Source organism: Mastomys coucha, unplaced genomic scaffold (genome assembly GCF_008632895.1).
Source record: "Mastomys coucha isolate ucsf_1 unplaced genomic scaffold, UCSF_Mcou_1 pScaffold21, whole genome shotgun sequence".
NCBI classification, from domain to species: Eukaryota; Metazoa; Chordata; class Mammalia; order Rodentia; family Muridae; genus Mastomys; species Mastomys coucha.
Genome location: NW_022196904.1, coordinates 158893317 through 158905816, shown reverse-complemented (window position 1 = coordinate 158905816; position 12500 = coordinate 158893317). Strand labels below are relative to the sequence as shown.

General features: G+C 42.0%; 1 pseudogene across 1 annotated transcript in view; it reads right to left on the bottom strand.

Annotated features, from left to right (window-relative positions):
- Positions 1 to 3900: 3900 nt before the first annotated feature.
- The window catches only part of LOC116101440, a 21918-nt pseudogene continuing 13318 nt past the window's right edge, over positions 3901 to 12500 (bottom strand). The window contains exon 2 of the transcript XR_004122837.1: positions 3901 to 4494. The product of XR_004122837.1 is annotated as a GTP-binding protein SAR1a pseudogene (transcript). The remainder of the gene's footprint in view (positions 4495 to 12500) is intronic.

Sequence of the window (12500 nt, the reverse complement as noted above, 5' to 3'; positions counted from 1 at the left end):
ATAGTGAGTTCTAGAGCAGCCAGAGCTACATAATAACATTCTGTCTCAAAATCACCAACACTAAAATAGGAAAGAAAAACAGAAAAAAAAATAAAGAAAAGGAAAGGAAAGAAGGAAGAAAACAACACAGTGTGAATGCTCGGTTTTATAATAGACAAAATTTTGTTACACATATCTTTGAAAATCTCAGGTCTTTCAACTTTTCTTTCATTTATCTATTGAATCTTTTTTAACTTTAAAAATGTATTTGTTCACTTTACATTCCAACTATCAGCCCCTCTTTCCTCCTAGTACCCCCTCACACAGATTCTACGCCCATCCCTCCCTTCCCTTCTCTTCTGAGGAAAGGAGCTCCCCCTTGGTATCACCGCCCCCTCCCATCCTCGTCTTCCTGGCACATCGAGTCATTGCTGGACTAGGTGCATCCTCTCCCACTAAGGCTAGACAAGGCAGCCCACTTAGGGGAATGAGGTCCATAGGTAGGTAGCAGATTCAGAGACAGCTCCCTCTCCAGTTCTTAGGGGACCAGCATGAAGACCAAGCTGCATATCTTCTTTAGATGTGCCAGAGGCCTAGGTTTAGCCCATGCTTGCTCTTTGGTTGGTGGTTCAGTTTCCTGGAGCCCTCAAAAAGGGTCTAGGTTAGTTGACTCTGTTGGACTTCTTGTGGAATGCCTGTCCTCTTCGGGTCCCTCAATCCTTCCTCCAACTCTTCCACAAGATCCCCTGAGCTGTTTGACCGTGGGCCTCTCCATCTGTTTCCACTGGCTGCTGGATGTAGCTTCTTAGGGGACAGTTATGTTAGGCTCCTGTCAGCAAGCATGACAGAGTACCATTAATAATACCAGGGATTTGTTCTTGCCCATGGGACGGGTCTCAGTCTGGGTACAGTTCTTACTGCCAGTATGAACTTTTCCCAATTGAGGCATGCCTAATGTCACCACACGGTAGAATACTCTGGGTTGTGGCTTTGAAACTCTTTAGGAGATTGGGAATGTCTCTTTTGTTCTGTTTTCTTGAAATTCTTTTTTTTTTTCATCATAATGCAATAAAAGTTTTATTTTTTTTCTTTTATTTTCTTTATTTACATGTAAATTTCTCCATTCCCAGTTTCCCCTCCAAAAAACAAAGAAACAAACAAAAACTTGAAATTCTTATCTTCTATACTTGTCAAATATTTTTCTAATCCTCTGATATTACAACATTTCATATATTTGGAATGTTATTTTGAATGAAAATGTTTATAGAGAATTAGTATTTTCTGCTAAGTGTTTGATAAAATTCAACTGTGAAGCCTCTTGGACTTGAAGTTTTAGTCAGGAGAATGCAATTTCTTTTATAGACTCAGGTCTCAAAATTCCATTTTGTGCCATGTTGGCACTTTTTGTCTTTTCTTAAGATTTAAAGATTTCATCCAAGTTACATATTTGCTGGCAAAAGTGTTCATAATTCTTATTTTTTTTCAGGTTTATTTATTTATTATTTATAGTGGGTTCTGCCTGAATGTATGTCTGCATGTTAGAAGAAAGCACCAGATCTCATTATAGATGGTTGCGAGCCACCATATAGTTGCTGGGAATTGAATTCAGGACCTCTGTGAGAGCAGCAAAGTGCTCTTAACCTCTGAGCCATCTCTCCAGCCCCATTTGTTATTCTTTTAATTATATAAGATCAATAATGTTTTTTCTCATTTCCTTAGTTTTTTTTTTAACAGATCAAGTTTTATTTGTATGATTTTCTGTTTTTATTGATTTTCTCTTTTATTGATATCTCCCGCTTATGGTTTATTTCTTCTAATTCTTTGACTTTATTTTATTTTATTGTTATATCTTCTTAAAGTAAAAATGTAAGACCACTAGTCTTGCATTGTTTTCTATTATATATAAGTTAGCTGATATAACCGAACTTGGATATGTTGCACGTTCTAATTAACAAGCCGCTCAAAATATATTCTCCTTTCCTTATCATTGATAGTCCCTACCTGTCTTACTCAGAAACATTTTAATTGATATGTATTTGATGTCGCTTGCGCATCTTTCTGTTGGAGAAGCTCCCCATTCTTGCTGCTGAACTGAGTTTGGTTTTCTTTCTTTAAGGAGTTTGTTTTGAGTTCTGTTCACCTAGGTAGCCAGTTATAGGCCAACTCTTCATTTTTCTGAGGCTTGTTTAGATTCACGATGACTTAGGAAATCTTTTTTTTTTTTTCATGTCTAGTTTAGACCTGTGTTCTACTCTACAGCTTTTACCAAGTACCTCTAGTGTTTGTCAAGTGTATCCACTTTGGCTGGTTGGCACCAGAGTTCTCCTTACCTCTTATTATTTTAAGAGCTATTCAGCTTCTGGTTCTATAATGTTTATCCTTCTCCTGTACAGTTTTGTATGTCTTGTAGGACCAAAACTGACATAAGACTTATTCAGCTGGAAACTCATGGGAGCCCTGTGTTTGCTTGCTTGCTTCTTCCTTCCTTCCTCCCTCCCTCCTTCCCTTCCTCCCTCTCTTCCTTCCTTCCTTCTCTCCTTCCTTCCTTCTTTCCTTCCTCCCTTCCTTCCTCTCTTTCTTCTTTCTTCCTTCCCTCCCCTTCCCATTCCCTCCCTTCTCTGTATGGAATGTACATGCATATGCATGTGCATTTAATTATGTGTAAGTGTGTGGAGGCCATAGGCAGACATCAGGAACCTTCCTCCATTGCTCTCCATATTACTCAGTGAGATAGACTCTGTCACTGAGCCTATTTCAGCTAGATTGCAACAACAAGGTCAGCAATCTAGCTGAAATTCTGAGATTCTCTGTCTCTATTTCTCCTACCTCTGGGGTTAAAGCACATGTTGTCATACTGGGCTTTGGCTGCTCTTTGGGGATGCAAATGCAGGTCCCCAAGCTTGTGAAGCAAACACTTTCCCTGCTGACCTCTATCCCCACCCCCAACCCAGGAAAATTGTCTTTTCACTGTTTCTTCATACAGGTCCTTCCCCACTCGAGGTCTGCCTCAGAAACCCCTGCAGCATCTTTGCCTTCCACAGCAGGACTAGCTTGTTTTGATACCTGCATCCCATTCTGCAGTCTAGTTAGCGCTTCAAGGCAGAAAACCAGGTAGTCCCAGCATTACCCTCACTGGTTTGCTTCCTTTCTACTCTCACAGCTTGGGTGTGCTCCTTCCCTGTTGAAGAACACTGATTGGCTTTGTCTGGGTTTCTTGTATCCATTGGAGGAAAAGTGGTTATTCACTTTTCTTACAGATGTGACAAGACACTCCACAGAAGTCACTTAAGGGAGGGAGGAAATGTTTGGCTTATGGTTTCAAGGGATTTCCATTTGTCATGATAGAGGGGTGGCTCCATACGCCACTGCCATTGCAGTCAACCAGAAAGCTGAGCACGGGACTGGCAGGACTCTTCTACATCTAGCAGCTGGACCCTATGTCCCTAAGGTTTCCAAACCGCCCTCAGTTGTGGACAAGGTGTTCAAACGCATGAGCCATTAGGGAACACGAGCCATTAGGAACATCTCACATCTAAAGCATGACAGTAGCATAGTAGGAACTAGGATATTGGTTCTAAGCAGAAACCCTCCATGTGTATTCAAGAGAAAGAAATATGTGTACTCACCACTTCAAAATTTTGTTTATATTTTTTAAGATTATATTTTTGTTTTTCATCATATATGTATGTGTATCTATCTGAGTGTGGATGTGTGCACATGCATACAGGAGGTCAGAAAAGAGTGTTGGATCTCCTGGAACTTGAGTTATGGGTGGTCGTGAGCTATGAGCCATCCAGTGAGCATGCTCAGAACCAAACTCAGGTCTTCTGCAAGAGCAGTACTCACTCTTTTTTTTTTTTTTTTTTTTTTTTAAATAGGATCAGTCCAGAAGTAAAACGCTTTATTTTCACTGCCCAAACATCAGTCAATATACTGGGAAGGCCAGCGGAAACCCTCGCCTTAGCCTTGCCTCTTGAGCACACTGCACATGAATACTTCCATGGGGCGGGCGTTCAGCTCCTTCAGAGCCACACCCCCCTTTCCTGTGGTCTGCCCATAGAGCCCAAATATTTCACGGAGTTTTTCTTCACTGATTGCATCTGTCCTGTCAGTTTTGTTTCCCAAGATAAGAATTGGCACGTTGGCTACTGTTTCATCTGCCATTAAAGCATTAAGCTGAACTTTGGATTCCATAAGACGGGAATGATCTGCACAGTCCACCAGAAAAACTATACCATTAACCTCTGGGAGATAATATTTCTAAATCCGACATGCTTGCTCTTGCCCACCGAGATCAAAAGTGGTGAAAGTCATTCCAGCAATTGTCAGTTCTTCTGGAGTGGGATGGAGCATTGTTAGGGGCTGGCTTAGTCTGCCATCTTTCAGCATGTAAAGAAGAGTGGTTTTGCCCGCATTGTCCAAACCTAAGAATACAAGTTTTCCAGATTTCTTGCAGAGTTCTAGGGACTGGAGCACACTGCTGAAGCCATTGTAGATCCACCCAAAGATGAAAGACTTTATTGAGAGGATCCAGAGGGGATCCTTCGGCCGCCTGCACGAAACCCTCCCTCAGGGCACACAGACCAGCAGTACCGGGACCGCCAGCTATGCGCCAGATGTGCGTCACACAGTACTCACTCTTAACTGCAGATTCATCTGTCTAGCCCCTACCCTGAAGCCCCCCCCCCCCAATTTCTTGAGTTCCTAGGAAGTCTCAGAAAGCCAGAAGCAATTCCAGCTCCCATTCCTCTGTATTCTCATGCTGGCATACATTTCAGCTCATTTGTATGATTATTAAATGATCCAAAACCCATAAGTACCTTTTCTCCAAGCTGGGAAAAATGGATTCACAGTTAGAAAGTATTTGAAAATTCTTCCTTTCAAAAACACACATCTACCATTTTGACTTTGATATTTCTATAATGTATATAAAAAGATATCTCTCTTCCTATGACCTTAGAGTATTTCCCACAGAAACAAAGGACTATAATTTTTAATCATATTAAAATTCTATTTTTTAGGGAATGAAGAAATGAATATGTACTTAAAGATGTGGGTTCAGTTCCCAAGCACCCATTAAAATAAAGGTAGCTCACAACCACATTGTAACTCCAGCTCAAAGGAGTCTAATCTAATGCCTCTTCCGACCTAGGCAGACACCTGTACTCCCATGCTCATTATACTGCCCCTGCCAACATCAATCAACCTTTTAAAAATTTCATTCTCACAATTGCTAAGAACTGCAAGAAGTCTCTGTGTGCCATCTGCAAGTAAATACACTAGGTAGCTGATGTGTTGACATGCTGACACAAGACTCCTGGGTCAGAAATAGAAGAGTTTATCACTCAGCAAAAGAGAGTAGCCGGAATACAGCACAATGCACATTTTTTCTAAGCCCAGGTGCCCACAGGCAGATGTGGAGGGCTGGTACCATCTTTTGCCTCACGGGGGTGTGGGGAGCACTGAACCTGCGAATCTGCCATGTGCAGCAAACAGCAGCTCAGATAAAGACATTCATTACTTTATCCTTCAAGGGTGCTCATCACACTCGCAAACCAGGAAGATAGCTCAGGCAGAGAGCAGTCGAAGCTTCGTATTCCTAGCATACCCAGCAAGACATAGCTGAGGACATCTAAGGGGCAAATGAAACTAGGAAAGGTCATATTGAGTGAGGTAACCGGGACCCAAAAGGACAAATACAACACCTGAGCTCCAAATCTGTAAGGCATGACCTGGAGGAACCTGAGAAGCCAGGAAAGTAAGAAGGTACCATTGCAGGGGAGGGGTGGGATGAGCAACCGAGAGGGAATGGCAGGATTGAACTGATCTGAGCAGGAAAATGGAGAAACAGGGATGGGGGTACTATAAGGAGGAGTAAGGGATAAAATACAGAAGGAGAATGAAATAACAGTAAGGATATCTGAAGATATAGAGTTATACTATTAACCTAGTAATGACCATAGTACATGCCATTCAGTGTATAAACATGTATAGTTTAAATATTTTATCACTTGGTCTGATAGGACTTCCCCCCCCAAGTGCTACAGACCATCTGTCAAAAACTCCACCATCAGGCATAAGAAGTCCTCTTTTGAAGTGTTGGTCAGGGTTGTCCAAGAGATTACTAAAACATTATAGGCTTCTGCGATTGTCCTTGGTTGTCCTCCAAAGATGGAAGATAAGTCCCCATTGCTGAATACACCATGCACTGTGAACACAGGGCTAAGCGGCCCTGAGCTGGACTGATCAGAGGGCCTCCTCCCTGAAGACTAGCTTTTGTGGTACCAGAAGGCACTATGCAAGCTTCCGAAAGGAGGGAATTTACCTCCTTTCCTACACATATATGATACCCAGGAACCACAGCAACTACTAGCATGGCCCAATGATCCTAAGGGTGCCATAACTTCAAAGATACTTTGCTGTAGCCAACATCTAATTGGACTTAAGATCTACTCAACATGAGGGAAGTCGTGCCTGGCACTAGAACCATAGCCAACTATCCAAAGCTAGTGGAATAATAGATCTTGTAGAAGAACCTATAACCACCACTTCATTAAACATGATCCTTAACTACATTCTAAATATTGATCTGTATACCCAGGAAACCTCTTTTTGCAACAGATAGAGACCATTACAGAAAACTACAACCAGTCAAAATGCAAAGTCATGGAGCTCTTTTCCAGCTGACACATCTACAACCCCTACACCTAAGCTCAGGGATCAGTTTAGATAAGGGGGCAGAAAATTGTAAGATCTCCTTTGAGATCTGGGGGTTTGCTGGGAAATTGTGTTTCCTATAATGTCAAAAGCTACCTTCACAATGTCTCAACAGTATATCTACATAAACATGACTTGAACAAGGTCAACACAATAAAACATAATGAAGTGGATGAGAGAAAGTTTATGAGGCCTCATGCTGAGACAAAGAACTACAGGAAACTAAGGACTGCTGAGAGCTAGATAAATAGTCTTTCCCAGGGAACAGGACACCAACTGGTTATGTAATGTCAGATGGTCAGCTCTAAGAACATACATATCTGAGTAACATTTTACAAACTGAACATTTCATACTTATGTGTGTGTGTATACTATGTATGTACTTAGGTGTGTCTATATATATATGTATATATATATAGTATATGTATATATAGTATATGTATATATGTATTACATCTATATATAGAATTAAATATAAGTATATATATATACATATATATATATACAAATATATATACACACATTCATATAATCAACAATTAGGAAAAAGAAGGCCATGAATTTCAAAGAAATAAAAATAGGGGAGAGAGGGTTTTGGGATAATCTTTTCTGTGCTTTGTGTAAAGGTTGCCTTTGTATTATTCTAATGTTGATTTCTGTACCAGCTGAGTGCTGTCTGGAATTTGGTATTGTTAATTTCTCATCCCATGCATCGTATATTTTAAACATTCTTGTACTGGCTGGTTTTGAGTGTCAACTTGACACAGGCTGGAGTTATCACAGAGAAAGGAGCCTCCTTTGAAGAAATGCCTCCATGAGATCCAGCTACAAGGCATTTTCTCAATTAGTTATCAAGGGTGGGAGGGTCCATTGTGGGTGGTGCCATCCCTGGGCTGGAAGTCTTGGGTTCTATAAGATAGCAAACTGAGGAAGCCAGGGGAAGCAAGCCAGTAAGGAACATCCCTCCATGGCCTCTGCATCAGCTCCTGCTTCCTGACCTGCTTGAGTTCTAGTCCTGACTTCCCTTTGTGATGAACAGTAGTGTGGAAAGGTAAGCTGAATAAACCCTTTCCTCCCCAATTTGCTTCTTGGTCATGACGTTTGTGCAGGAATAGAAACCCTGACTAAGACAATTCTTCTCCATCATTTTATGATTGGTTTAATAAAAAGCTGATGGCCTATTACAGGCCAGGAGAGAAAAGATGGGGCATCTGGGCAGAGCCAGGAACTGTAGGAAGAACTGAGAGGCGGGAGGACTTGCTAGCTAGACATGGAGAAAGATGGTTGAACAGGAACTGATTGAGAGGTAGCAGGCCATGTCACAAATGTGGACTGGTATAGAAAGGGTTATTTATGCTATACAAGCTGGTTGGGAACGAGCTAAGGTCCAAGGCCTACGATTTCATAAATAATAAAAGTTTCTGTGTCATTATTTGGAACTGGCAGGTTGAAACAGTCTGTGAATAAGGGGGTTGGGGGACATGGGGAGGCCTGAGGAGGTTGAAACAATGATAAAACCATATTATCATCTCAAAAGATGTGTTTTTTAGGACTTGAGAGAACAAGAGATTTGTGTAGCAAGAGCCAGAGGACCATAAAGTTGTCTGTGAGATTGTGTCTCCTACACGTTTCTGAAGGACTAAACCTACGAAGTCTTATCAACATGGCTGCCTAAAAGAGACCTGAACACTAACACCACCAGGGATGGGCTAACATGGGAGGGGGGAGTTTTCAGGGCTTCAGCCCGAGACAGAGAACTATATAGGCAACTGAGGAATGTGAAGAGGGGGAGGCAGGGTCTTCCTGGGAAAGCTCCCGATTGGTTATCCAAGACCAATGGGAAGGGTCGGAGGGAAGAAAAGGCACAAAGGAAATAACTGCTCTACTTTCAACAATAAATCATGACTAAAAGGACATGTCTGAGGGTTGGTAAGATGCCGGTGAGGGAATGTCTGAATACTTATGTTTGTGAGAAAGAAAAACTTTTTGTCACTTATAAATACATGAGAGAGTGATGGTACCCGTCAGTTATCTCTCATCAGAAAAGCTTGGGCCCAAAACATTTAAGATTTTGGAGATTTCCTGTTGTTTTTTTTTTAATAGACTTTACTATTTGAATATCCATGTGATATAAATGGGAAGTGGGAAACATATGTCACTCTTAAGTCACATCCAAGCACTTAACTTTAACTCTTCTGAGGTAAAACAGAACAACTCAGGGTCTCTTTACGAGTGATCAGTACAGTTTCCGTGGTGTGGGTATCACACATCACACCTTTGATAACAGAACCTAAGACAGGCCTCACACATGGGCAGACTTGAGCCTCCCTGACTTCAGCCTTTCAAAAGAGCCTGAAATCTGTTGCCAGATAAATCAAAATTAGGATAAATCAAAAATTCTTGGTAGCCTTTATTTATTGGAGTGAACCAGGTACCCACCATACAAAAGTAAATCAGGTATGTTTAAGGCACAAACGAAACCAGATAGCAATAAACTAGAGATAAATTAGAAGGAGATTCCGTAATACAAATTCCCTCTCACCCCCAGAGACTCAATGCCAGAAGCCAGAGAAGATGGCCTGGGATGAGGGACGTCTAAAGTATAGATCCCAGGATGCCTGGGATGAAGGAAGTCTAAGGTATAGATTCTAGGACGACATCATTATTGGCCCTGAGTGGAAAGATTTATGTAGGCATTCTGGTAGGACTTCCATGTTAAAAGTCAAAGAAAACTTAATAACTACATTTTTTTAGTACTGAGTGGGGTCTTATCTGCAATCATAAAATCCACGATATCATCCTGATTTCAGGACTGACTCTCAGATAGAAGGTGGTATTTGTGCGTCAGATATGACAGCCTGCAGTTCTGATAGGGTTACGTTAGGGTCGCTGTTAATAAAGACAAGAAACTCCTTCCTCGATAATGAAAACCAGGATGAGTCTTATCTCAAGATATGACTTGGAAGGTCCCAAATGGCCCTCGTCCCAGGCAGCAGTGAATCTTGATTGTCATTTGTCAGCAGGGGTGTTGACAGAGGCTGGCTGCCTGTGTCACTGCCCATCAGATATAATTGCTGACTTTTCAGGACGTATTCCCCCTTCCTGAGCCTAGAGGAAGCCGAGCCTGAAATGGGAGGCTCTTATTTTATTTACAAGCGAAGGAACAGCTGCCACACACCTGGAGCTTAGGTACAGGAAAAAAATAAAAAGACAAAACAATATTATGGGAGTGGGAGAGGGGGAGGGATGTGACCTGTATCAAGAATTATGTGAGATCACTGGAAAGGAAATGATCAAGCATCCCTATAGGGCTCTGTCTCTGAAATGTGTACCTCTTCTCAGCCTTCCTCCTCCAGAAATGTGACTCAAGTGATTTTTTAAGCCTGAGTAGGTCATTGGTTAAAGAATTAATCTGTGTTAACCCCAAAGACTCTTGTGACTACCTAATACTAAAAGACATTTTACAATATTTTTGCATTTTATTTTATTTTGTACGTGTGGCAGGACACCGCCATGCTTTACATGCAGAGGTGACAGGGCAGTTGGTGGGAGTGGGGGCTCTCCTTCCACCCTGTGGGACATGGAAACCAAACTTGGATCTGTCAAGCATCTTGCCAACCCCTAAACACAATTTGATTCGATGTATTTTTCAGAGACAGTGGGAACACTTACTAGAAATGTCAAGAGGGCTTTGAGGAAGCATTTAGTACATAGAGTGATGATAATATCATAAAGCATTGCTGGGGATTCTGTGTGTGAAGCTATTTGTATGTGGTCATTTAGGAAAAGCCTCAATGGTTACATTTCTATATAAAAGCGTAGTGGAAATGGGCAGAAGCCCTGCATGTGAGAACGAAGGGTGGCCTGGACTGTAATGATGGAGCTGTGTAGACTGGAGCAACGTTGATGTGTCTAAGAAATGGAAGACGGTAACAGGAGAAAGACCAGACATCTACAAGTCATTCCTGATGAGGCAATAAAGTCACAGAGAGGACTTGGGGGTGGGGCTAGAGGGCTTAGAGCAGAGGATTGGTGTGAACTGACAATGACATAATTTTTATAATTTCCTAAAATCATGTGAGAATGAGTCTTAGTGTGACTCTCACAGCAGACCTGAGAGAGGAGCACTTTTCTGTGGTTGGTTCCCATTTTCAGACAGACAGACTCACAGATTTTGTTGTTGTTTTGTTTTGTTTTGTTTTGTTTTTGTTTTTTTCAAGATAGGGCTATTATTCTCTGTAATAGCCCTGGCTGTCCTGGAACTAACTCTGTAGACCAGGCTGGCCTCGAACTCAGAAATCTGCCTGCCTCTGCCTCCCAAATGCTGGGATTAAAGGCATGCAACACCACCGCCCAGCTCAGACTCACAGATGTTAAGAGAACTGCTCAAACGACAAACTGAAGCCAAGGCACCCTCTTTTACAGCTTCAAGCTGCCTCTTCACTCCGCCTTGGATGGGTTGTTGGCAGTGAACCCGGAAAACATGTCATTAACAGGAAGGACATCCGGAAGACAGGAAAGCCAACTGTCATCGATGCCGCACTAGCGGATAAACAGGAAGACAGCTATAGGTTTTATGAATCCCGGGCAGCTTCTCCCATGATTTCAAATGTGAAATAGTCTCATAGGCATGTCAATTCCCGAATACCCTTGGAAGACTGGTTTGGGAGGATGCACGTATGATTTTTTTTTTGTGTGTGAAGCACTTAGGAATCATGTGCCCGTGCCTCACTCCCTTCTTTACTTCATCCTTTGCTTCTTCATCCTTCCCGAGTCTCACCGATGAGCTGGGATATTCTCTTGCTCAGTGGAGTTAGAAGCCCAGGGCCTTCGCAGCTGCAGTGTACAGCAGTGATCTACAGACCTCAGTCCCGTTGATGTCCTTTGCGGTGTTCTCTCGCCAGCACTGCCTACGCCTGGAGCCTTTGGATTTCCTTAGTCTCCTTTAGTGTACATGTTCAGCCTTTCATAACAACCTTTGAAGTAAAAAGTAAACCATTCCCCCATCTGGACTTCTCTGTCTTTTTTCCCCATGAGAAGAAAATCATTGCTATTGTGCTGTTCTGAGGGTGTCATATCAGGAGATGTGGATGTTCCCCTCCCCCACTGCCTGAGGTAATGGTTATTCTGATCACAGCAGACTTCTCTACTGTGAAGATTCTCCTCTTCCTTTCTTTTTTTATTAAATTAATCATCCCATTTGTTTACATCTCAAATGATATCCCACTTCCAGGTTACCCCTCCACAAACCCCCATCCCACATCTGTCCTCTCCCTCCTCCCCTTTGCCTGTATGAGTGCTCCCCCACCCACTCACCCTCTCTCTCCCCACCGCTCCAGCATCCCCCTATGCTGGAGCGTTAAACCTCCACTGGACAAAGGGCCTCCCCTCCCATTGATGTCAGGCAAGGACATCCTCTGCTACATATGTATCTGGAGCCATGGACCCCTCCCTGTACACTCCTTGGTTGGTGGTCTAGTCCCTGGGAGCACTGGGTGGTCCTGCCAGCCAACATTGTAGGTTCTTTTCTTCCATTGTTAGATAGAACTGATAAATATCTGTAGAGGGACTTTAAGATCATGTAACTTGTTACCACACTCAACAGACTTCTCCTACAATGATCCATTGCTATGAAAAAAGGAGCTTATATTTTTGTATCTTATTCTGGTATCCTGCAATCCTACTAAGTTACTCAATGTATTGATTTTTTTAATATTTAAAAAACTTGAATTTTTTTAGTTAAAATATTTAGTTAAAATATACTCCTTTTTGTTGGATTAGGTTTGCTAGAATTCAATTTATAA